Source organism: Anomaloglossus baeobatrachus, chromosome 8 (genome assembly GCF_048569485.1).
Source record: "Anomaloglossus baeobatrachus isolate aAnoBae1 chromosome 8, aAnoBae1.hap1, whole genome shotgun sequence".
In the NCBI taxonomy this organism is placed as follows: Eukaryota; Metazoa; Chordata; class Amphibia; order Anura; family Aromobatidae; genus Anomaloglossus; species Anomaloglossus baeobatrachus.
In genome coordinates, this window is record NC_134360.1 from 8,891,122 (window position 1) to 8,915,882 (window position 24,761).

At 46.0% G+C, this 24,761-nt stretch overlaps 1 pseudogene; it reads left to right on the plus strand.

Moving 5' to 3' along the window:
• Positions 1-273: 273 nt before the first annotated feature.
• Positions 274-1,472, plus strand: LOC142249058 (purine nucleoside phosphorylase pseudogene; annotated as a pseudogene).
• The last annotated feature ends 23,289 nt before the right edge of the window (positions 1,473-24,761 follow it).

Below are 24,761 nucleotides of genomic sequence, written 5' to 3' on the forward strand. Positions count from 1 at the left end.
GATACAGGCGGATTGAGGTCCAGTACAAATATAATGGACGCAATCAAATCATTAGCATCTGCTTCACCTTCGGACAGATCAGTGGAGTACATGAAGTAGCGTCCGAGCCCCTAGTAAAGACATCCTCCTCGTCCTGCGAGTCAGCTCGTGAATCAGAGCTGCGGGACGAGGAAGGACAGGGGACCCTGCGTCTCCATTTTAGGAGGACGGGGTCTGAGATGAAGAGTCCTCTGTGAGCTTTGCTGAGCGAGCCGTAGCAGCAGAAGCTACTATACAGCATCAGTCAGCAGCATGGCTCCCCCAGCGGCAGAAACTCCGAAGAAGATCCTCAAGAAGGAGACCCGTCCTGGGTACACTTATGAAGAATACAAGCAGACTGCAGACTGGCTCACATCCAAGACAGAACATCGTCCTTCAGTGGCCATTGTATGTGGATCTGGGCTTGGAACTTTGGGCGAACTCTTAAAGGATCAGGTGGTATTCAATTATGCTGACATCCCTAACTTCCCACACAGTACAGTTCCTGGACATGCTGGTCGTCTTATATTTGGAAACTTGAATGGGAAGCCATGTGTGTGCATGCAAGGACGGTTTCATTTCTATGAGGGTTACCCCCTGTGGAAGGTTACATTTCCAATAAGGGTTTTCCGCCTGATTGGGGTTGAAACGCTCATTGTCACTAATGCTGCAGGAGGACTGAACCAAGATATAACGTTGGGGACATAATGGTGATAATGGATCATATAAATATGCCAGGATTTGCAGGAGAGAATCCACTTTTTGGTCCTAATGAGGAGAGGTTTGGACCTCGGTTTCCCCCGATGTCTGATGCTTATGACAAGAACCTGAGGAAGCTGGCTTTGGCTGTTGGGCAAGAGCTGGGACTCTCAGAAAAGATGAGGGAAGGAGTATATTGTAGCCTTGGAGGACCCAATTTTGAGACCATTGCTGAATGTAAATTCCTGGTTAGCCTTGGAGCTGATGCAGTCGGGATGAGTACTGTACCTGAAGTAATTGTGGCCAGACATTGTGGTTTAAAGGTTTTGGGCATGTCCCTCATTACAAACAAGGCAGTGATGGACTACAACAGTGAAGCCACCGCTAACCATGAAGAAGTGCTAAAAGCTGGAAAAGACAGTGCCAGATTCATGGAGAAGATGGTGACTCATCTGCTCAAGCGCATTGAGCTGAACAATAATGTGTTCTAGAAAGGGTGTACTGTAAGGTTCTAGATGCCACAGCAACTCTATCTTAGTAACTGTATGGAGAATTATTGGTCATTGCCAAATAGAGTTTACCTCTTGGCTATGCATAGTACTTTTCTTACTATAGGGACCTATCTGCACAGTTCTCTACACCTTTCTGTACCCACCGGCTATGTAGAGAACAAGATCACATTCCTCAGTTATATTATCACAACCCATTCCTCTTCTGCTGTTTCTCAGAACCCTCTTATTGTAGATATCTACAGTATATGTGTAAGACCTGTTAACATTTATATATATGTATGTATATGTGTATATATGTATGTATGTATATGTATGTATATATATGTATGTATATGTATATATATGTATGTGTATGTGTATATGTGTGTATGTATATATATATATATATATATATATATATATATATAGGTTAAAAGACTGTTTGGTGGACTTCCTTGTGTTATGCTGCCACCTGCTGTCAAAACAGAGAACAGCGGGAAAAAGTCCTGCTCAAGTGACTTGATGGAGTCTGGAACAGGAGGAGGAGGAGTCTAGATGTGGTTTTTTGTCTGAGAGGAGTGTGCTGGAGTGGGCTGTAAGATAGAAGGCCTCAGTCTGCCCTGTTTTTCCGAGGTCCAAGTACCTTAGAGTGTTGCGTGGTGTTCCCCCCAAGACACAGATCCAAAGAGGCTGGATGTGGAGCGAGGAGCCAGACAGCACGTGCAAATTACAAAATTACAGATCCAAAGAGGCTGGATGTGGAGCGAGGAGCCAGGCAGCTCGTGCAAGTTACAGACCCGGGACAAAGACTGAACTTTAGAGGTGTCTGCCAGCGGAATACGGGCCCCAACGGTGACGAGGTACCCCACGCTGAAACCTGCAGTTAAGTGTGCACACTACTTTTAGTTAGGGACAGATAGGAAAAGACTCTGCACTGTGTTATACGAGTAAGGTAACAAGGACTCTGCGGTTTTTTTGTTTAATAAGGATACTGTGTTTTGCTTTTGGGAGTACAATCTGAGGCTTCCTATCCTTGACAAGTTATTCAAAGTAGTTGTATATATATTGCATTATCTCTACTGCTGTGCACATTCCCGGCTTTTCTCCCCTTCCCACACTTTTCCTCTACCTATGTTGTGCAATACATTATTAAATTTGCATTGATTAACCCCCGTGGTTCCGTGCAGTCCTTGCGTATCCCGTTACCTGCAGGTTATTACATTTGGCGTAGTCGGCAGGATACGCAGGCTGGTACGGAACCATGGACGGACAGGGGGGTGTCGCTGATGGAGGTGTACTAATACAACCTGATGGGGGAATACCAGCAAGGCAGCTGTCCCTGGGGGCTATGCTGACCCATATACCAAAATTTACTGGCAACAATGTACCTCTCCATGACTGGGCGCAGAGAGTGAGGGGCATGTTGAGAGTAGCAGGAGTGACTGCGGAAAATCAAGGGGAGATACTGTTGATTGCCCTTGAAGGCCATGCTCAAGAGACTATTTTATTGCGCCCTGAGAGTGAACGAAAGACGTTAGAGCAGGTGGTGAAGATTCTTGAGAGAGTGTATGGCGGGAAACCAGAAGCAGGAGATTTACAGGCGCAACTGTTCTACAGGCTGCAGGGTGAAGAAGAAGGTCTGCCACAGTATGCAAATGCACTCCAGAGAATGATGAGACAAATGCTTACAGCAGAGCCAGAGCTAGCACAAACCCCCGGTTATGCTGACCGTACCCTGCGAGATCAATTTCTCCGCGGATTACATAACCCCAAGATCAAAGGTGCCCTCCGTGAACGGCTCAGGGTAGAAAAAAAACTAACTTTCCAGGAAATATTGGAAGAAGCAGTCTCCCGCACACAAACTGAAAATTGCGACCCGCAGAACGCCTGGGGAGAAGTTTGTATGCATAAGATAGTCCCGGGTGAGAAAAACCGAGAACCGAGCCAACTTGAGGCTAAAGTGGATCAGTTACAAGAGACGGTTACTGCTCTACAAGAGTTGCTGAAGAATATGCAAGCCCCGGCGTCATAAGTAAGAACGACAGCACCGCGACCAAATACCCGCACGCATACCTATCAAGAAGAGAGGGGACAGATCGAGCAGAGACGATCGAGACCCACTGGAGAGTACCAGTGTTGGAACTGTGGAAATCGGAACCATTTATTCCGACACTGTCCGGAGAGGAAGACGTCGCAAGAAAGACCGCCGTTAAACTAGTGCCTCCCTCCATGGATGGGCACATGGTGGGGAGACCAACTGAGCTTAGAGAAAACCAACGCCCTGAAGATATAGCAGCCTGCACGCCGACGATCACGGCCGAATTTGAAGGGAAAGAAGTAAAATGCCTGATGGATACTGGGTCCCAAGTGACCACCATGCCAGAACAGTTCTTCTACCAACATTTTGGACAAACTGTATCCATTGACAAAGGGGCACATATCAAACTGAGGGCTGCAAATAATCTTCCCATTCCGGTTGTAGGGGTCGTGTGGATGAACATACGTGCCTGTGGCCAGAACTTAGGCAAAAAAGGGATTGTGTTAACGGAGGGCCGGTACGACAGAGAGGTGCCAGCTATCGTGGGCATGAACGTCCTGAAAGAATTAGACCAGTTGCTCTTCAACAAGGGGGGCTGTGATTACTGGAAGACGACAGTTGCTAACAGGCCCGCCCAAAAGGTCTTCCAACACCTTATCCGTGCCCGAGGACTGTGGAAGAATGGTGGGAGCCGCTACCCGGTGGGGAGGGTTCGAGTCCCAAGACAGACAACAATTACTCTACCTCCAAATCGTGAGACAGTCCTCACCTTGCCAGTCGGGGCCCACCGTACACTCGAGGGGATGGAGGTGTTGGTGGAGCCTTACCGTGGTGAAGAGAACGGAGACGAACCGTTGGTGGCTCGCACTTTAGCAACAGTAAGAAATGGAAGGGTCCCTTTCCGTTGCGTGAACACCGGTGAACAGGCCTACACCTTGACCTCGGGAGTTGTTCTGGCCCATGTCTACCTGGCGCCTGAAGAGGTGGCGGCTGCAGAATCGATTGAATTGCAGCCCATGGCAGGGGAAGCCTGGACTTGGGTTCTTTCTATGGAAAGAAAAGAGAAACCCACTGATCAATGGAACAGTCGCGTCATCTTAGGGCAGATGGGAGTGGACCTGAGCCCCTTCGATTCGGAGCAAGCCCAAGCCATAGAGGACTTTATTTGGGAGAATCAAGCCACGTTCTCCCATCACGCAGAAGATTTCGGCTGTACTGACAAGATTCAGCACGAAATACCCACAGGAGATGCCCCACCGATCAGGGAAAGGTACAGGCAAATACCCCCAAAGTACTACCAAGAGGTAAAAGAGCTTTTGGCGCAGATGCTGAAGAGCGGGGTGGTAAGAGAAAGTCAGAGTCCATGGGCTGCCCCAATCGTGCTGGTCAAGAAAAAGGATGGGTCTACCCGCTTCTGTGTTGACTACCGCAAGCTTAATGGATGCACGGTTTGTGATTCCTACCCTCTGCCCCGGATAGAGGAGTCCCTGTCGGCGTTGGGAAAGGCACGTTACTTCTCCTCCCTCGATCTGGCCAGCGGATATTGGCAGGTCCCTGTGGCAGAGAAAGACAAGGCCAAGACCGCATTTATTGTACCCATGGGACTCTTCGAGTTCAATCGCATGCCGTTTGGACTAAATAATGCCCCAGGAACTTTTCAGCGCCTCATGGAAAGTTGCCTTGGAGACATGAACTTTGAGGCCACATTGATTTACCTGGACGACATAGTAGTGTATTCTGCAACCTTTGAGAAACATCTAGAAAACCTGGGCCAAGTGTTTCAGCGGTTACGGGCCCATGGGCTTAAACTAAAACCAAAAAAATGTCGGATCTTTCAGGAAGAGATTGAATATCTCGGACACAAGGTGTCGGAAGCCGGCGTACAGCCCTCCGATGGGAAAGTGAGAGCAGTGCTAGAATGGCCCACACCCAGCACAGTGCGGGAGGTTCGAGCTTTCCTGGGGCTAGCCGGATATTACCGTCGCTTTATCAAAGATTTCGCGAAGGAGGCAGAACCTTTGCACGAATTGCTCCGAGGCACTGCGAAAGGACCAAAAGCACAGAAAATTTGCTGGGGACCAAGACAAGCAGACTCCTTACACCGATTGAAAGAGGCCTTGGTTAGCGCCCCTGTGCTTGCCTATGCAGACTATAACCTCCCCTTTCGGTTGTATACAGACGCGAGCCTCTACGGCCTGGGTGCAGTACTGGCCCAGGTACAGAATGGTACTGAACGGGTGATTGCATATGGAAGTCGGACGTTGCGAGAAGCCGAGCGCAACCCCGAGAATTACAGTTCCTTTCGGTTGGAATTACTGGCACTAGTATGGGCAATAACCGAAAGGTTCTCGGAATATCTCACGGGAGCTCAAATTGAAGTCTATACGGATAATAACCCCCTGGCTCACATCTCCACCGCCAAACTGGGAGCAATGGAACAGAGGTGGCTGGCACGACTGTCCAGATACAATTATCATGTGCAGTACCGCTCTAAGCATGAAAATCAGAATGCGGATGCCCTTTCTCGTGTTACCACCGAAGCCCCAGTGGGGGAGAGAGATGAACAGTTGGAGGAAGACGAAATTCCGGACTTTAGTAAATTCACCGCTCAAGTGGTAGAGGCTCGTATGCTGGAAATTACGTCGGGCACGACATCACGCCTGCTTGGCCAAACCAGAGAGGAATGGGTGAAAATCCAGTCATCTGACCCAGAACTGCTTCAAGTGAAAGAGTGGGTGATCCAGCAGCGCAAGCCTAGAAAGGAAATACGGGCCACGCTGTCGCACGTGGCCCTCCAGATTCTCAGCCAGTGGGATAAGCTGTCGGTGCAAGAAGGGATGCTGTATCGGAAGGTGCACCTAGCTACAGAGTTGGAAGTACGGTGGCAAGTAGTGATACCCCAGAAGATGGCAGTACCATTGGCCCGAGAGGCGCATGAGAAGGGAGCCCATTTCGGACCGGACAAGACTTACCAGTGGTTGCAAAGAATAGTATACTGTCCTCAGATGCTTCGGGCAGTAGAGAAGGCCTGTAAACTGTGCCGTTCCTGCGAGTTAAGTAAGGCTCCTCCACAGCAAGCATCAGTACAGACTATTGTAACCAAAGAGCCGTTGGAAGTACTCATGATCGATTATCTCAAGATTGGCCACTCCCACCGGGGCTATCAGTTCTGCCTTGTGATGACAGATCACTTCTCCAAATTTGCGGTGGTGACGCCCACCAGAGATCAGACGGCTGAATCAGCTGCTCGAGCCATCAGTGATGACTTTATCCGGGTGTACGGCTGCCCCAAAAGAATACATTCTGACCAAGGAGCTTGCTTTCAGGGCAGTGTCATGAGAGAGCTGCAAAGGATTTACGGAATGCAGAAGTCAAGGACTACGCCTTATCATCCACAGGGCAACGGAGCCTGCGAGAGATTTAACCGGACCCTCCTACAAATGCTACGCACGTTGGAGGATGATCGTAAGAATCACTGGCCCGGCTATCTCGCAGAACTCGTGTGGGCGTACAATAATCGTGTCCACTCCACCACTGGGTACACCCCATACGTGCTACTGTTTGGAAGAGCCGGAAGAGGCATTGAAGAGCTGAACCTAGCTCCCCCCGAGATCAGTGAAGGTCAGAGCGTAGGTTCCTGGGTTGATTGTCACCGTCGACGGCTGGAGACTATCCATCGAATTGTCACCAAGCGGTTGCAAGAAAAGACACACCCGCAGCGGAAACCTGTGTGTGAAACCCCGTTCTTACCAGGAGACAGAGTACTAGTTGCAGAGAAACACCCGAGACACAAGTTGAGCGAGCGCTGGAAAACAGAGCCGTACATTGTGATCAGAAGAATCTCGCCCCATGGATCAGTATACGAAGTGAGAGGCGAGCAAAGAGGCGGCACCCTCATCCTGCATCGTAATATGCTGAGGCCCTGCTATTCAGAAGACAGGACCAGACAAAGTACCCCGGAGACGGTGCCTGTGCCTGTTCCTGTTACCTTCGAAGAGGGCTCTGATGATGAAGAATGGTGGCGGGCCCCGACCAACCCAACAGACTGGGAGAGATCCACACCCCCATCCGTTCAAGACACAGGTGCCACCCCTGCAGAGCAGGAGTCACTAATCTCCAGAGATGGGGACGAGAATACTGTACTCCCTGATACGGCGCCGACGTCTGGCGAGTTAGCTGTGGTGCCACGCCGGACTGAGCGGGCTAATGCTGGTATTCCCCCTGATCGGTACTTGGCAGATGAATTTGTGTGTTCTGTCACTGAATCCTGTTTTACGACATTGGCTCCCAAGCAACAGGTTGTGAAGCAGGGCAGGAGTTGCCACCGTGTGCCCCTTTGCAGAGTGCCTCAGGAGTGTATCGGCCGGGACGGCCGAGGTTAAAGAGGGGGGGAAATGTAAGACCTGTTAACATTTATATATATGTATGTATATGTGTATATATGTATGTATGTATATGTATGTATATATATATGTATGTATATGTGTATGTATATATATGTGTATGTGTATATGTGTGTATGTATATATATATATATATATATAGGTTAAAAGACTGTTTGGTGGACTTCCTTGTGTTATGCTGCCACCTGCTGTCAAAACAGAGAACAGCGGGAAAAAGTCCTGCTCAAGTGACTTGATGGAGTCTGGAACAGGAGGAGGAGGAGTCTAGATGTGGTTTTTTGTCTGAGAGGAGTGTGCTGGAGTGGGCTGTAAGATAGAAGGCCTCAGTCTGCCCTGTTTTTCCGAGGTCCAAGTACCTCAGAGTGTTGCGTGGTGTCCCCCCCAAGACACAGATCCAAAGAGGCTGGATGTGGAGCGAGGAGCCAGACAGCACGTGCAAATTACAAAATTACAGATCCAAAGAGGCTGGATGTGGAGCGAGGAGCCAGGCAGCTCGTGCAAGTTACAGACCCGGGACAAAGACTGAACTTTAGAGGTGTCTGCCAGCGGAATACGGGCCCCAACGGTGACGAGGTACCCCACGCTGAAACCTGCAGTAAAGTGTGCACACTACTTTTAGTTAGGGACAGATAGGAAAAGACTCTGCACTGTGTTATACGAGTAAGGTAACAAGGACTCTGCGGTTTTTTTGTTTAATAAGGATTTCTGTGTTTTGCTTTTGGGAATACAATCTGAGGCTTCCCACCCTTGACAAGTTATTCAAAGTAGTTGTATATATATTGCATTATCTCTACTGCTGTGCACATTCCCGGCTTTTCTCCCCTTCCCACACTTTTCCTCTACCTATGTTGTGCAATACATTATTAAATTTGCATTGATTAACCCCCGTGGTTCCGTGCAGTCCTTGCGTATCTCGTTACCTGCAGGTTATTACATATGGGCGTATTCATTTTATAACCATTCATGAGCTGACTTCTCATCATACCTTTTTTACAATATCATTGTTACACTGCAATTAACTTTGAAGTCCCTATTTTATCATTATTAATGCTATTTATTATTAGAGGTTTTGTTTGTTTTTTTTGTTTTTTTTTAACAATCAATTATGCACATACTGTACATTGGTTTGGTTATGAAAAGCAGACTTTGAATTTTGAGTGATAAAACAATAAAGCCAATGTAATACTTTTTACTGCTTGTGAACATCTAAAATGCAGAAGGGTAACTATAGACTTTTGGAACGGTATTGCATCTGATTTATACTATAAACAAGAGTACCCCAACGTAGAGAAATACTTTGGCGTAGTGTTGGGGCTCTATTGCATTGATCAATTCAGTAGCTAAATTTCTCTTGATTCATATGTTCATGGCAGTAATGCAGGTTCCATTTTTCACATTTCATTCTTACATATAGCTATTGAATTTTTCATGTCAGTATTCACACAGCAGTTTCTGCTATTACATGTATTCCCCTTACATACTCACTGGTGTGCATACCTTATCTCCCCTGATACAGGCAGATTGAGGTCCAGTACAAATATAATGGACGCAATCAAATCATTAGCATCTGCTTCACCTTCGTACAGATCAATGGAGTACATGAAGTAGCGTCCGAGCCCCTAGTAAAGACATCCTCCTCGTCCTGCGAGTCAGCTCATGAATCAGAGCTGCGGGACGAGGAAGGACAGGGGACCCTGCGTCTCCATTTTAGGAGGACGGGGTCTGAGATGAAGAGTCCTCTGTGAGCTTTGCTGAGCGAGCCGTAGCAGCAGAAGCGCCCTGAGAAGGGGGCTGATGCATGCTCAGCAGAGTCCGGGACAGCTGTCCCCTGGAGAGAGGGATTCTACCCAAACCGGGGGTTCAGCCACCGGAGCCGGAGCAACTGGAGGGATCACTGATGAGCTTCCAGGCTGAGGGACCACTGTGTTTATGTGCTCGGTACAGGCAGTACGAGTCTACATGCATATTAAGAACAGCCTTGCAGCCTTGCTCTGATGTGAGACATGCTGCAGAAGTGGGGGCTCTGTCCAGAATAACCCCCAGCAGAGTATATAAACAGAGTATATAAGCAGCTGCACAACCGGAGGTTGTGGCTTGCCAGACCGTTTAACATAGAGACATCTCTGTGCCCTCCAGATCCCCCAGCCCAGGCCCCCATTTGTCACAATGTGGTTATGCAGACATTGAGAACGCTGAGAAAATGGCGCCGGAGCGAGGAGAGGGGGCGGGGCCTACTCTGAGAGCGGGCAAATGAGGTATACAGGGGAGGGAATCTTTCCTCAGTGAGGAGTGTCCGTTCCCTGTGCTGAACAGCCGCTGGGCGGAGCCGCACTGTCCCTCAGCATGACTGACATGCAGGGGCAGTGAAATCGAAACTAGGCCTCAGGCGAAGCCGGGGCCTAGATTTAAACATGCGGCCAGCGTGCAGGCACCATCGGCGCGGTTCTCCAGTGAAAACCGGAGAACCGGCCGGAAATGTTAACACAGTCATATAACACACTCTCCCCAATATATAAAGTACAAAGGACCCCTAGAAAGACCACTTTCTGTGGTAATAACGTCTCAGTACTTAGCTTGTGAGACGCAGGTGCCAGGTCCCTGGGAGGTGAGCGCTCCGTCCGGCAGATTCCTGAAATGGCTGCGGATGGAGACCGGTCTCCTGCAAAGCAGTGAGAACCGTGATGGCTCCCACTTCAAGCCAGAGCCTCAGGGGATGGTGAAGGAGCGCGGCATGTGAAGGCTCCAGCCTTGTAAAGTCAACCTTAACAGCACCGCCGACACAGTGTGGTGAGAAGGGACATGCCGGGAGTCCAGACTGGACCCGCTTTTCTTCCAAATCTTTGAAATCAAAAATCAAAATTCAGAGAATGCATGTGTGTGTGTGTGTGACCTCCTGAACACAAAGCATTGAACTGGTTAGATTTGTCATCCAGGAGGTGTATATGCTCGGAGGGAGGAGCTACACTTTTAGTGTAGTACTTTGTGTGTCCTCCGGAGGCAGAAGCTATACACCCATGGTCTGGGTCTCCCATAAGGAACGATGAAGAAAAATAACAGTGACAGTGTCTTATTTTGAGGTAAACACGGAAGTTGCACAAAGCTTTGCTGGTATTGGACACAAGGTAATTGCTGCATAATGCAAGTTACTAAACGTGAGCACTCCACATCCTGGGGACAATGCGAGTCTAGAAAGAGTTTAGAAACGTTTGCTTTAAAATCTGAATTAGAAATTAATTTATTTATTAAAAAAAGAAACATAGTAACTAAAAGGAGGAATCCAGAAGACAAAGATGCAAGAAGGGGAAATAGCCGGACCGCCGGGCACAATCCCACCCTCTCATTCCAGGCAAGGGAGGGGTGTAGCTTCTGCAAACATTTTAAGCCCCTGGAATAATACATGCGTTGACTATAGTGAAGTTTGATCATGTCAGACAGTGTATCCCAGTGTATACTTTGTATCACATTACCGGCTTTAATCCAGACCACCTCCAGGAGTAGAGCTTCTATCTGAGTAAAACTTCCTTCCAAGCATAAACCATGTACATGGAGCCGGCAGGAGGATAGGGGACCCCTTAGCTTTGTACTATGTAACTTTGGGCACTCCATGGGTCACACATTGTACCTTCTGATCCCACCATATTAGGAAGATCTTTCTTAATGGTAATGCTTCAGTCCATCCATTAATGCCACAATTATTTTCTGTCCTCATACAGAGATAAATGAACGATGGCTGCTTCTGATCATAGAGGTAAGATGATTAATTTTTCATGATATTTACATATAGATTCTTCGCTCATCTCTCACTTCTGCTGTTCGGTTTCTCTGCGGGACGACGTTTGTGAGTCAATGATACATTATACTGAGGTGTGACCCCCTTATGATGGTCATTATGCAGCTGTAAACAGATGTAGGGGGATTCTTTGAGTAAATCTGAGACCCTTCTGCATCAGAAAATCTGCACAAAATCTGCACAATTCTGTAATATATGGCTAGTTGGTTAAAGGAAACATTTGGATCTTTATTACCAGGGGTCAAAGCTTGGAACAGAGGGGGAAAGATTAAAGCGAAAAAGTGTTCCAGAATCAATGCAGCAGCAATAGGAGGAATAAACAAATAATACAGTGACAGGCATCCTTCAAACTGATTGCGCTGAAATCTGGAGTGCCGGTCAGTTGTCAGTTAACACTACAGATTTTCTCTATATAGAGAGTAGATGAGATTTATTACATTTCCATTATGTAATGTGTGGTGGATTTTCGTCTGCATATACAGTACAGACCAAAAGTTTGCACGCACCTTCTGATTCAAAGAGTTTTCTTTATTTTCATGACTCTGAAAATTGTAGATTCATATTGAAGGCATCAAAACTATGAATTAACACATGTGGAATGAAATACTTAACAAAAAAGTGTGAAACAACTGAAAATATGTCTTATATTCTAGGTTCTTCACAGTAGCCACCTTTTGCTTTGATTACTGCTTTGCACACTCTTGGCATTCTCTTGATGAGCTTCAAAAGGTAGTCACCGGAAATGGTTTTCCAACAGTCGTGAAGGAGTTCCCAGAGATGCCTAGCACTTGTTGGCCCTTTTGCCTTCACTCTGCGGTCCAGCTCACCCCAAACCATCTCGATTGGGTTCAGGTCTGGTGACAGTGGAGGCCAGGTCATCTGGTGTAGCACCCATCACTATCCTTCTTAGTCACATAGCCCTTACACAGCCTGGAGGTGTGTTTGCGGTCATTGTCCTGTTGAAAAATAAATGATGCTCCAACTAAATGCAAACCGGATGAAATAGCACACCGCTGCAAGATGCTGTGGTAGCCATGCTGGTTCTGTATGCCTTCAATTTTGAATAAATCCCCAACAGTGTCACCAGTAAAGCCCCCCCACACCATCACACCTCCTCCTCCATTCTTCACGGTGGGAACCAGCCATGTAGAGTCCATCCGTTCACCTTTTCCACAAAGACACGGTGGTTGGATCCAAAGATCTCAGATTTGGACTCATCAGACCAAAGCACAGATTTCCACTGGTCTAATGTCCATTCCTTGTGTCCTTTAGCCCAAACAAGTCTCTTCTGCTTGTTGCCTGTCCTTAGCAGTGGTTTCCCAGCAGCTATTTTTTTTTTAAACTCGTTTTATTGAAGGTTAAGTAAATCATTACAGCAAAGGATAAATCAGCAATTTGTACCGTAAAAATAATTGTAAATTGGTTAATAAGCAGATTAAGAAAGCAACAACAATCAAGTCAACGTCTATTACTTTTAGCATGGCCTTAGTACAGTAAACATTTCAAAGGTGTCAGCTCGCGAGTCATATCCGTCCTGGGGCAAAAAGCCCATGTTAACAAGGAATGTGCAACCCAGGTTTCAGGGGCCTCGTCATATCACTGATACGGAGTTTCATGGATCACATGTTTCTCCTTTCCCCTCACTGGAGCATTTTCGATTATTACTGCGATAATAATGCCTGTAGGTTATCAGTCAGGGAATCGGGTGATCCTCCGGTCAAGGGCGATCCCAACCATCTACCCCATATTTTGTCAAATTTATGTAAAGAACCTCTCGTCTTATATACAAATTGTTCTAACGGAATTATAGCATTTACCAATGTAATCCAAGAGGCTCTAGTTGGGGGATGAGTGCTCATCCAATTTAGTATAATGCCCTTCCGGGCCAAAAACAGGACCTTTTTTATTAATAGATTCTCATCTTGGGACCAGGAGTGTACATCTACCACCCCAAATAGACACAGGATTGGGCACATAGCAACCGCTTTTCGAAGTATGGTGGAAAGAGTCGTTACAACCTCACTCCAATAGGAGAGAATGACCCGGCAATCCCATATCATGTGCCAGAAATCAGCACCGTCTCTCCCGCATCTCGGACAACCCACCCCCACCAAATTATTCGTCTTTTTCATCTTTTTCAGTCTCTGGGGAGTGATATAACTCTGGTGTATTATATATAACTGAATCAGTCTATTATTAATTGCGGGAGAAACCAACGTGTGGGATTCGACAATGTCGTCCCACACTACATCATCAATTTCAGAGATCCTGGCACTCCACCTCTCCCGGACAGAAAGAGGACTGTTCATGGCTTTGGCCCGAATAAGTGAGGAGTATAGTTTGGAAATAAGACCGCCAGGGCCCTGCGATCTAATAATTCCAATGACTGGAAAGGAAGAGAATCTAACCCCACGACCAGAGAACTGAGCCCGAAAGGCGTGCCTGATCTGAAGATACTGAAACCCATGAGATTCCGGCAGATCGAATTCCGTACGCAGTTGTGCAAAGGGGCGGAGTTCACCATCCCGGACAAGTGATCCCAGGGAGACTATTCCACGATTCCCCCATTCACCAAACCCCGGCAACCCACAAAAGTGTGGAAGGTCCAGGTTATCCCATAAGGGGGTCTCAGTTGGTATATCATGAAATCCGAATATGGCTTTAGCCTCTTTCCAGATCCTGGCCCCTAGTTTGTGTATCGGGAGGACACGACCCTCAGGGGCCTTCTTGTGATCTGTCAATAGTGGCCATAGGAGATCCACACCTGTGAACTCTGCCAGGAGTCCCTCCGGAGAACCCCTTACCCCAGGAAGTGTCCATTGACCCAGATATTTCAATTGTCCGGCCAGGTAGTATATATAAAGATCAGGAAGGGCCATACCCCCCATGTCTTTGGGTCTCTGTAATTTGGCCAATTGGACCTTCGATCTGGATGTGCCCCAGACAAAGGTGATCATTAAGGATTCCAGGGACCGAAAGAAAGAGCGGGGAATCTGTACAAATACATGCTGGGTAATATAAAGACACTTTGGTTGCACTATCATTTTAAGGAGGTTAATCCTTCCCGCCACTGAGAGCGGGAGTTGGCTCCATCTATTAAATTTCTCCCCGAGGTGTGATAATAGGGGGGCAATATTTCTTGCTATCATCTCCGAAGGGCTTCCCACCAGTATAGTCCCAAGGTATTTAAAATGATCCACTACTGGAACCCTACATATGCGGGTGTTCGCCGTTTCCTCTCTGTCCCGAGACAGAAAGAGGAGGTACGACTTTGACCAGTTTATTGACAGACCCGAGAACTCCCCGAATCGGTCAATTAGTTCCACGGCTCTAGGAATGGAGGAATCCGGATCAGACGCAAACAATAGCAGGTCGTCTGCATACAGAGACAAGCGTTCATCTCCCTTACGGTGCTTCACTCCCCGGTAAATTGGGTCCGCCCGAATGCGCACCGCCAACGGTTCCATGGCAAGGGCGAACAGGAGAGGGGATAGGGGACATCCCTGTCTGGTTCCCCTCCCCAAAGGAAAAGTTTCCGCCACCCCGCCACCCACCTGAATGTTAGCAGATGGAGCTTTATATATAATCTCAATCCATCTAATGAATTCGTTGCCGAAACCAAATGCCCGCAATACCTCCAGCAGGTATGGCCATTCTATAAAGGCAAAGGCCTTGGCCGCATCCAGTGAGACCAGAGCCCAATCATCCTCTAACTTGGTGCCCATCTGTAAGACCACCTGCGCCCTCCTCAGGTTATCTGAGGTACTCCTACCCGGAATGAATCCAGACTGATCCTCATGTATTATGGAGGAGATCACTTTGTTGAGTCTAGTTGCTAGTATTTTGGTAAGAATTGTATAATCAGAGTTCAACAAAGAGATCGGTCTGTACGAGCCACAATCCAATGGGTCCTTATGTGGTTTCAATAGTAGAACGATGGTTGCCTCGTAAAAAGAGTCAGGCAACCGTCCCCTGCGGAACGAAGCCTCAACCGTCTCCAGGAGGGCTGTAGCCAGCTCCCCCTGATATTTGTCAAATATCTCCCAGCAGCTATTTTACCATGAAGGCTGCTGCACAAAGTCTCCTCTTAACAGTTGTTCTAGAGATGAGAAGGTGTGTCCAAACTTTTGGTCGGTACTGTACATGCTGTATACACTCACGTTGTGGGTGTTTTCTCAAGGATCTTATCTTTTGCTGCTAAACAAATTCCACAATAGCGAAAGCCGCTAAGGATTTTGTTCAAGAAATGTTGCAGATTTGGCGAATATTTACCTTTTTGTATTGCAAATGGTGAAATTCGCAGCAGAAATTGACAAGCTGCAGAATTAAAATGTTGTCTCCTGATACCTGATACTGTAACGTGAAGCTGATTGTTTGTAGAAACCCAAACCAAAAGTCTGCTGTGCCAGCGAGCAGTGAGCACATACCGCAGCCTAAGGCTTTGTGCGCACAAGAAATGTGAAGTTTCTCAAGAAAATTTCTTGAGAAACTTCTGGGAGTGGAAGATTTCCGGACCTCCGGAAAAAATCCGCACCAAATCCGCATGCGGATTTGCAGTGGATTTGCCGCGGATTTTCCGCGATTTTCCCGCAGGTTGTTCCCTGAGGATTTTGCAGGCTGTACTGCCGAAATCCGCAGGGTACCTGCGGAAAAGAATTGACATGCTCATTTTCTCAAGAAATTTTCTCAAGAAATTCTTCTCAAGGAAATTTCTTGAGAAAAATCCGCAGTGTGCGCACAGCTATTTTTTTTTCACATAGGATTTGCTGGGAAATGTCTGCACAAAGATTGCAGACATTTCTCAAGAAATTTCCGCGGCAAATCCGCGGGTAAAACGGCCTAGTGCGCACATAGCCTTAGGCAGGGTTCACACAGAGGGGTTTTCATGCAGAATAATCAGATTAGTTCATCAAGATGAATCCACTTTATTAAATGCTAAAGTTTTTGAAACTTTTTTTATTTCAAAACTTTGTTTTGCAGACTTTTGATTTCACAGAGTCAAATTTACATTGGATTCCACTAGAAATCCTCCTTAAAGAAGTGACACGTAACTTTTTTTTTCTCTTGAGGTTTTCTAATTTTTTTCTGAAAAAAAACCCCCAAAACACTTTACAAACAGCAGTGGATTTTCAATTAAAGTGAATTTACAGAATATTGATAGGAGTTTATTCACACAATATTTGAAGCCATTTTTGAGGACGACTTTGGAGTGGATCTGCTTCAAAATCCTAAAAACATCTTTAAAAATGAAATAAGTAATTAGTAACTCAGCGCCAGGACTTTAAAACATAACTGTCTGCAGAAATACACCAGGAGGCGCTAGATAGCAAGTTCTAACAAAATGACATCATGTTTGATTTTTGTCCACGTTACTGATGTTTCCAGAGACGACGACGTTTCTCCATCCCCGGAACGTTTTACATTTATATTATTTATGATAATCAGATTTCAAAAATTACATTTAGGAATATCTGATGCTTTACTTGTAGAATTTGCACCAAGGCAATGGAACAGAACAGCAGCTGAGAAGCAGATTTGTCAGGACGTGATAGCTCTGCTCGGATGTATCGCTTTGTGACGACTGATATTTGCTATTGTTGTTTTATGTCATTAGTATATTAAGCTTGGAAGGTGAATTTGTTTGTAAATATCTGGTATTAAGAATATTGTACGTTTAAAACACGATTGAAAGGGGCATTGTTATAAAATATTCTAGTATGACTGGTGCATTCTTTCCTAAAAGTTGTAGGATTACTGCCCGCATTTATGGAATGCCTGATGAAGAAACCTGATACTAATATTTTTTTATATATTTTTGCAACCCTCTGGTTACTCCTACTGGCAGCGCTCCTTCAATGTTTTTCTTGTACTTTCCAGCATTTATTAAATAGAAACCTTATATATTTACTTTCAGAGGATGAAAATCTGTATTGATCGAGTAGTGATCGCGGCGTTATCAGCGCTTTACAGAGCGGTTATTAGATGAGATTTTTAATTGATTGCATTTTCTTAGTGGACTGATAGGTTTGGACAAACACTTCTTATTAAGAATGACAACAAAAAATAATGTGTGTCCCTCTGATGCCCCCCGTGATCAGCTGTAAGGAAAGCTAGTCACAAGTTTTCATTTCTTTTGCAGCAACGCGAAAGTAAAAATTGAGAATTTCATGGGGCTTGTAGAAATCAGTAGGATATCAGTATAATGCAGATACATGGATGATGTTTTTTCAGTTTCTCGACACACTAGGTTACTGATGATGGTGCTGCCTTATGATTAACCCTTTTTATTATTTTGATATGCAGTGAAAGGAATTTTTGATAATTAATTTTACTAACCAATACTAAGGACCAGGGGGCATTCACTGCGAGTGGAAGAAAAGCGATTCCGGCAGCTAAATAGGAAAGGGTTCTTTACAGTTAGAGCAGTCAGACTGTGGAATGCGACCACAAGAGGCAGTAATGGCTGACACTATAACAGCTTTATATCAGGGCGGAGGATTCCTCAGTGCACACAACATTTTTGTGTATCGATGATTTAATGACAAAATGTATAATTGGTGGACGAAGGGTGAACTAGATGGACCGGGGGCTTTTCCAACCTATGAAACTATGTAACCAGATGGCCCATGTAAGCAACCTGACGATCTGGTTTATGCTGCCATTTCGGCTTCCTTCCACTTGCACATTCTGTTTTGCCTCCTCCAGTTTGGGATCCACTGTGTCAGCCCTGGAAGTGAAATCAAAGTGGTCCATCCGGGGTCCATTGTTTAGGATAGAAGAAAAAGTTCTACATGGAGGCCTCTTTTTTTTTTTTTCATGGATACCAAATGGACCAAAGAATAATGTGTCCCTTTGCCACCATTTGTGTAACTGATGCAATAGATTATTCCATTTGTTCCTAAAACCGACGTGAACGAGGCCATAGTGACATGTGTGCATTGGTATCCTCTACATCAGACATAGAAGTATCTACAATACTGCTCATACACTAAAGCAAACTCACTACTGCAGGGGATCCCTTGTATCCCCCACCACCAGCCCTGCCTCAGACAATGGGGTAACGTCAGGGGCGGCTGGCCCGGGGGGGCAGGCGAGTAATTGTCCCCCGGGCCACCCTTCCAACCGCTGTACAGGGCCGTCGCCTGCTGCATAATGTCATTATAACACATATATGGCCACGTATAGTGAACTGCGCACGGCTGTCTCCTGTACGTGCTCTAATGCTCGCCCCGTGCCATCATTTGTCTCAGATATGTCACTGAGCAAAGTGAAACAAGTTCCTATGGTAAGTGCGGACCCCCTGCCCAGGACACCGGACGGAAGCCGATGTCTACACAAACATGAATCTGCGACATTGTGTTTCTATTATTGGGTGCAGCTGCAACAAGTGGAAAAGTTCTTGACAAATGTGAGCATCAACAAGAGCCAAACACAAGAAACAGATTTGCTTTTTATTCCAACAATTTAGGAGTTTGCATCCAGTCTGAAACTTCTAGTGCAGGGGTCTCAAACTCGGCTGGGTGTATGGGCCGCACAGAGGAAAAAAATAATTTGGGGGGCCGCATTCTTTGCGGGACAAAGTGACATTTTTATTGGTACCATACATATTTTTTTTACACACCTTGGGATCACTGATTTTCAACATTTTTCACTTGTTTATTATAACAAATGTGCACATTCTTTGGTTAAATCTAAAAAAAAAAAAAAAAAAAAAAAAAAATTTGACGGTAAAAAAAAAGTCATGTCTTATTTTGTTTTTTTTTACATTTTATCCTTTTCTTGTAAGTAATAGTGTTACAATTATCACTATATAGAAATTTTGGCCAACATGTTTTAGTAATGTTCCCCATCCTATAGTAATGTGCCCACCTTGTCCCCATCCTATAGTAATGACCCCAGCCTTGTCTCTATTCTAATGTCCCCATCCAATAGTATTATGCCCATCCTTGTAATCTCCCCATCTTTTAGTAATGCGCCCACCTTGTCCCCATCCTATAGACTTGTGCCCACCTTCTCCCCATCCTATAGACATGTGCCCACCTTGTCCCTATTCTATAGTCATGTGTCCACCTTGTCCCTATTCTATAGTCATGTGCCCACCTTGTCCCTATTCTATAGTCATGTGCCCACCTTGTCCCCATCCTATAGACATGTGCCCACCTTGTCCCCATCCTATAGACATGTGCCCACCTTGTCCCTATTCTGTAGTAATGTGCCCACCTTGTCCCTATTCTATAGTCATGTGCCCACCTTGTCCCCATCCTATAGACATGTGCCCACCTTGTCCCCATCCTATAGACTTGTGCCCACCTTGTCTCTATTCTATAGTCATGTGCCCACCTTGTCCCTATTCTATAGTCATGTGCCCACCTTGTCCCCATCCTATAGTACTGTGCCCACCTTGTCCCTATTCTATAGACATGTGCCCACCTTGTCCCTATTCTATAGACATGTGCCCACCTTGTCCCTATTCTATAGTAATGTCCCCATCCTATAGTAATGGGGGGGGCAGTGGCGGCGGGTGAAAGGGGGCGCTATAATTTACCGATCGCTCTCGGCTTCCTTCCACCCACACATGCCGGAGTGAAGCTGAGGGGGCGATCTCCGGCCCCAGATCCACAGTGATTGGAGAGATTGGTCACAAGGCCGGTCTCTCCAATCAGAGCTGGGGTAGGGTGAAATTGAGGTCACCCAGCTCCAGCCAATGATCGGTGCTACAGCTGCACTGATCATGGCTGGATTTCAATGTCACAGCCATTTTCAATGGCTGTAACATTACAGTGGCTGTGATTGGCTGACGAACGCCGCACAGCCAATCACAGCCTCCGTAGGTCCAGGGAGGAGACACCACCCCTCCTGAGGTCCCCTCCTCCCCGAATCTAAGGTATTTGCTATTTGCAATGCAAACGGCGATCGCAGCCACCGGGGCCGCGATTTCGCCATGACGTACTGGGTGTGTCATGGATCCTTAAGTACCAGGGAGCCATGATGTACCCAGTACGTCATAGGTCGCTAAGGGGTTAATATGCCGTCCTTCACATACACAACAAATAAAAAAACACCATTCTTCTCCCCTGTCCCACGTTCCCTCGGCTCCTCATCTCTGCTTCTTGCTGTCTGCAGGCCGTGCCCCAGTGACTATCACAGTCAGTGCAGAGGCCGCAGCCACTGGCAGCGATTTATGTCAGATGAGTGTTTTGCCGGCGCTGCACGCGCACAGTCCTTGCCTCTGAGAACGCAGCTCCGGCAAAACACTCATCTGACAAAGTACAGACAGTGGCTGCCCCTGCACTGGCCGCGATAGTGAACAGGGAAACGGGCCTGGGGGCCGCACGAAGCAGCCTGACGGGCTGCGTGTTTGAGACCCCTGCTCTAGTGCATGGACAAAAAGTAATTGCACATTGATGTGAGGAATAACGGAAAGACACAATGTTACTATTACCAAAGCAGGAGGAATTGTGCTCTATGAAGAGCGATTGCACTGCAGAGGACCCATGTATTGCTTTCACACATCTGTGTCCGTATCTGGCCTTTCCTTTTGGTGGCAAAGTTCATACAGAATAGTCTGAGACTTGCCCTCTGTCTCACCAGGGCCTCTGTATGCTGCTTATTCTTTTCATCCCTTACAATAAACTTCTGCTTAAAGGGAACCTGTCACCAGATTTTTCCCTATGACACTATAAGTCTCCCCTTCTGCAGCTCCGGGGCTGGTTTCTATGAAGGTGCACCTTGGCCCTGACTCCCCTTCCAGACCCCAAAAATTACTTTAGAAAGCTTGGCCGTTAGGTATGCTAATTAACTTGGTTGTCCAGATGGGCGGGCTCATGTTCTGCTCCTTTCCCCCTCCTGCCGCTGATCACCATCCACCTGTCTTGCTTGATGGGATGACGCCCTCAGTCATCCTCCTCATCGCATTGTCTCACGCCTGTGCAGTTAGGTCTACTCGCGCAGGCTGCACATCACCAGCGCCATGCTCGTACCTGCCCATAATCTCGCGCCTGCGCATTTAACTCACCGGCGCGAGCGAGGGCAGCTGATATGGCTGACCTAACTGCACAGGCGCAAGATTTGAAAATGCGACGAGGAGGATGACTGAGGGCGTCATCCCATCAATCAAGGAAGGAGGACGGCGATCGGCGGCAGGAGGGAGATAAAGGAGCAGAAAATGAGCCCGCCCATCTGGCCAACACAGGTAATTAGCATACCTAACGGCCAAGTTTTATAAAGTTATTTTTGGGGTCTGGAAGGGGAGTCAGGGCCAAGGTGCACCTTCATAGAAACCAGCCCCGGAGCCGCAGAAGGGGAGACTTTTCGTTTAATAGGTAAAAATCTGGTGACAGGTTCCCTTTAAATTATGTAAAAGTAAAAGCCCCTTAAAATGTCAGCGTATGTCAAAATATCTTCACTGACAGCAAAGATTGAATTTCATAACATGGACGCACAGGGGTGCAATAGCTCCATATGGCCCTGGTGGGCCCAAGGCATTGGTTGTATTTTATTATTAATTATTATTCAATCTTCAAAACACTTTCTGGAGACAACCAGTCACTTTAATTCCCTCCGTACACGATGTGCACTTGCCTCTTCCCTAATACAGGTGTTTGGCATCCAGAGCGCGGTATTACACGAGCCACTTGTGGCCATTATACAGAGCAGTGATGAAAAGCTCTAGTGGGCACGTTGTATCGCAGACGCTGTAAACCACCGATGTGTTTCCTCTGATCGCTCCCATGTTTACACCGGGGGGCCGCAGTAAACCAGCTCAGTGTGAGAATGCATTCAGATATAGGAGGGTATATAGCACAAGATGATCACCCCCAATATTAAACAATAGAACATTATTATGGCAGGAATGCAGAAAACAAACAACTTTTCCTACAACTCTGATGCCCAATGGTAACAATGATCGGCATTACTATGTGGGGAGCACGGGATTAAAATAAGCCCAAATCCTTGGATTCATCTGGTGGATTTAAAACAAAAAAACCCCCAAAACAATAAACAACAAATAGAAAACTCAGGAGCAGCGGGAATAAAATAGGAGTAAAAACTGATCACTTGTGACCTGGTGACGGTGGAGAGACGGTGACTGCGTTGTGGGAACAAAGGCGGCACCGGGCACAGTCCAAACACGCCCATCAGGCCAATTGGCGCCATTTAGCATAGCGAGTGGATAATTGCGAAAGGCATTTTCTTTGGTATTCAGATGTGCTGGTCTGTTCTCATACACGAGCGCTTTTACAGAAGAAAAAGGTGGTGGATAGAATTTCTATAGCACAGCTCGCTGACAGGTTGATTTTAAGTGAGAATATTCCAGCTGACTGCACCTGGCACTAGAGGGAGCTCATGAGCTAACAGAATACAGAGCATAATATATGCCCTACAACTTTGTAATTCACTTTTTTTCTCTCTATCTCGTTCCGTTTTCGATAAAAAAATGCTAACTCCATTGTTTTCCACCAGGTGGCGCTATAGGTGGTTTCATTGCGTAGCGCATGGCTACTTTACTATACCTAGACACCACTTCTATTCCTATAGCTGCCGCCGTTCTCAAGTTAATGGCGGTGGACAGGATATGGGTGGACACACTGTATATATACAGTATATAGACACACAAATCAAAAGGAGAGTGAACTCGCAATTGCAGCTCACCAGATGGAAGTCCGGTCAGATGGTGCACGGAAAAAAATCTTGGCCATGACACTAGGAAAAACGAAAAATTCAGCACGATATCCAAAATATAAAACCTGTTCTTTATTAATACATGTTAAAAAGGTTAAAAACCTGGACGAGGGACGCGTTTCAGAATGATTCCTTATTCACAGTCCTGTGAATAAGTAAGCATATTCCGAAACGCGTCCCTCGTCCAGGTTTTTAGCCTTTGAATAAGGAAGCATATTCCGAAACGCGTCCCTCATCCAGATTTTTAACCTTTTTAACATGTATTAATAAAGAACAGGTTTTATATTTTGGATGTCATGCTGGACTTTTTTATTTTTCCTAGTGACAGACACACAGTATATAGTTATAAGCTATGCGGTATTAATAAAAATACACATCTACCAAAAAAAAATAAAAAAAAATAATACCGCATAGCTTATACACTATATACTGTGTGTCTGTCACTAGGAAAAATAAAAAAGTCCAGCAAGACATCCAAAATATAAAACCTGTTCTTTATTAATACATGTTAAAAACCTGGATGAGGGACGCGTTTCGGAATATGCTTCCTTATTCAAAGGCTAAAAACCTGGACGAGGGACGCGTTTCGAAATATGCTTACTTATTCACAGGACTGTGAATAAGGAATCATATTGTGAAACGCGTCCCTCGTCCAGGTTTTTAACCTTTTTAACATGTATTAATAAAGAAGAACAGGTTTTATATTTTGGATGTCGTGCTGGACTTTTTCATTTTTCCTAGTGACAGACACACACAGTATATAGTGTATAAGCTATGCGGTATTACTTTTTTTTGGTAGATGTGTAGTTTTATTAAGTTCAAATTCTCCACACTCGTATGCAAGCATGCCATCAAGGAAAAAAAAAAAAAAAAGTCTAATGAAAAAAAACCCCATGCAATTTTTTTTCCACATCATTTACCGAGCACCATGTACTTGGCTTGCACAGGAATGTGCATATTATTTGCTGATTTGTGAAGTTTAGTTGTTATAGAGTATGTAACAATGTGATTATTGTAACTGCTGTTTATTGCTTTACCCCTTTATTTGGATATATCGTCAGAGTGGCTACATAGACCGTCTCTGTGTGACCCAGAATACGTACTCTAACAGGCCCCATATAATGCTTTGCTTCCCTTGTGCAGACGCTGCAGGAGAATTACACCAGCGATTACAGCAATACTACACCTGGTGATCAACTTTTTTTTTATTATTGATTTATTTTTAAGAGTCTTAACAAATGGGATGTCAGAAATTAACAACTCCTTTAAATGCTGGACAAACTAATCTCAGGGGTAATAAAATTATGTTTTCTTATCCCTTAAAAAAACATTGCTCTCATATTGTCGGCCACTAGATGTCTCCCTCCTGTCTATCTTGCTGTCCAATGTTTGTTAAAGGGAACCTGACCGCTGAAAAATGCTGAGAAATCCACGGGCCGCATGTATCGGGCATCGGCTGTTTGGTTTCTCCAGTTATGTTTACCCTGTAGTGTTTCAGAGAGAAACTTAGTTTAAAGCCGCTGGGAGCCAAACTGAATGGGGGACTAGTCAGACAGGCAGGGCTCTGGGAGCTTGTCCCCACCCCGTACCCTGGAGTGACAGGTCTCTGCTGTATGGGCTTGTAGGAAGAGACTGATCAC